Genomic DNA, 2,500 nt, shown 5'->3' with positions numbered 1-2,500 from the left:
CTCGTCAGGATAGCTTGGAAAGACGTTCTGACGTTCTCTAACTGTGGGTTCAGTGGTGGGAGTCGCCCCCGCAGCTACTCTGGTCTCTGGACAGTTGGCATAGCAACCCTGCAAACACTGATTTGCAGTGCTTTTTGGGATTGGGTCAAATATCTTGACCAATCATATGGCAAAAAAAGTTGAATCTAATCATGTAATCTAATCTTGTTGGACGACACCCTCAAGAGCGGATAAGTATTCAAATATAATTCTTTGCAATATATATAGATCTTATTTTCCCTGTTGGACAGCTGTGGGTCACCAACCTGAGCATGTGCAAGGTTTTATCCTCCATTCAATAGAGATCTCGTGCACGCTCTGGGGGGATCAGGGAGCACGAGAGACGACCAACACATCAGTGGTTCGGTCGGGGTGCGGGGTGTCCTCTCCACACAAAGCCCCATCCCAACAATACACTAAGCACGCGCCACACACACACACCACACACGCACACACACACACCAGAAATATAACTTATCCATGAAAATGGAAAAAGTGTGTGAACTGGACGGATACAGGGAGGAGAGAGGAAGGGACGGCTGGATGCAGGGATTGACCACAATACAACCCCCCACACGCATATACACCCCACCTCCACCCAACGCACACACGCACACACACGCACACACACACACACCACATCACACTGCGGGGTCTGTGGGTGTTAGCCAGGAGTGCGGGGGCCCCTGCAGCAGCGTTTAATACTCTGAGGCGATTAAAGAACACAAAGAGGGGCCCGGTTGAGGCCGGTGAATAGCAGCAGAGTGTCTCGCACCACACAGGGGCCCTAAGGAGAGCATGGGGCCCTCAGAAAGAGAGAGAGAGAAGACAGAGGAGAGAGAGAGAGAGAGAGAGAGAGAGAGAGAGAGAGAGAGAGAGAGAGAGAGAGAGGAGAGAGAGAGAGAGAGAGAGAGAGAGAGAGAGAGGAGAGAGAGAGAGAGAGAGAGAGAGAGACGGGAGAGGGAGAGGGAGAGAGGGAGAGGGAGAGAGAGAGAGAGAGAGGGCCCGTGGGCTTAATAAGGATTAAACCAGCTCCAAGGATAAAACACATCGCTGTCGGAGAGGTGGAGTCAGAGAGAGAGGGAGAGAGAAGGGAGAGAAGACAGAAAAAGAGAGAGAAAAGAGGTGGGAAGAGAGAGAGAGAGAGAGATAAAGGGAGGGAGAAAGAGAGAAAGAGAGAGAAAGAGGGAGGGAAAGAGAGATTGAGAGGGCGAGAGAGGGAGAGAGATTTCATAGGGACATGAGTTAAAACCGTCCCACCAACAGAGAGAGCGAGAGATAATAAGGCGTGGGCACTTGTGAACCCACCATTCAGTTTCTCATGGAGTGACCTTTCTTTTTATCCATCCATCAGCCTTCATCCAATCCTCAGACCCTAACCTTGCTCAGTCGAACAGGCTGATGGGTGGGGAGGGGGGGGGGGGTTGTGTTACACTGAGCTAATACACCTACCCAAGTATCTATTTATTCTGCCTGTGTGTTCTGTGTTCTTCGTGTGTGTTCTGTGTGTGTGTGTTCTGTAAGGGCAGGTGACAGTGTTCAGCGTGTGTACGTTGATCCACGGCTGTAGAGACAGTAGCTATTGACTCTGGCAGATAAAAACCCGTCGGTAGATAAGAGGGGTACGCCAGGGCTGCACCTGTCCTGCTGCCCCCAGCGAGGGAGAACCAGGGGGTAAAGGGCGCATATTCTACCACCAGGTGGGATGGGGATCAGCCAGACTAAATCACTGTTTAGTGACATCATGATGGATAAACGGATAGATCAGTGGACAGTACCAACCTGTAGCGGATCATCTATCTATCCCTCATGATGGATAAACAGATAGATCAGTGGACAGTCTGCCAACTTGTAGGCGGGTCAATCCATCTGTCCATCTTGATGGGACAAATGGATGGATCAGTTCAGTGTACCATTTTTTTCAGATGGATCCATTCATACATGCATACCAAACAAATTCAGCTTGACAGCTCCTTATTTAGTTACTTCTTTATTTTTCCTATACTTGGTATTAGAGTGTACAATCCTATCGTATCGATTTAAAAAGCTTTCAATCCAAAATGTATTGATACAGACTGCTAGATTACTACGGAGTAGATTGTAGATTACATAGATGACTCCTCCAATTGATTTTAGTTCCCACCCAAGCAAAGGGTTAAAAGTAGCATTCTTCCCCAGTTGAGGAAATGTCTTTCCTGAGCTACAAAGAGCGGGGAACGCTGGGGAAAGACGGATTACGGAGAATGGAATCGTGTGTACGAGATCCGGCCAAACACAGAGTCAGCAGGGGACATCAAATACAAGTTCCCCCTCTCTCCTGCTCGCGCATCACCCCCGTCACCACCAGGACTACACCGAGCCCACCGGCTCCTCCCAGCCGGCCTCACCTTTGCGGTCGAGCCCCAGGCGCCCGGGGGACCTGTGGGGGCCCCGGCAGTCTTGTATCTCTGACCCCTGATGC

The sequence above is a fragment of the Gadus macrocephalus genome, chromosome 10, assembly GCF_031168955.1.
Source record: "Gadus macrocephalus chromosome 10, ASM3116895v1".
In the NCBI taxonomy this organism is placed as follows: domain Eukaryota; kingdom Metazoa; phylum Chordata; class Actinopteri; order Gadiformes; family Gadidae; genus Gadus; species Gadus macrocephalus.
This window is presented reverse-complemented; position numbering follows the sequence as displayed.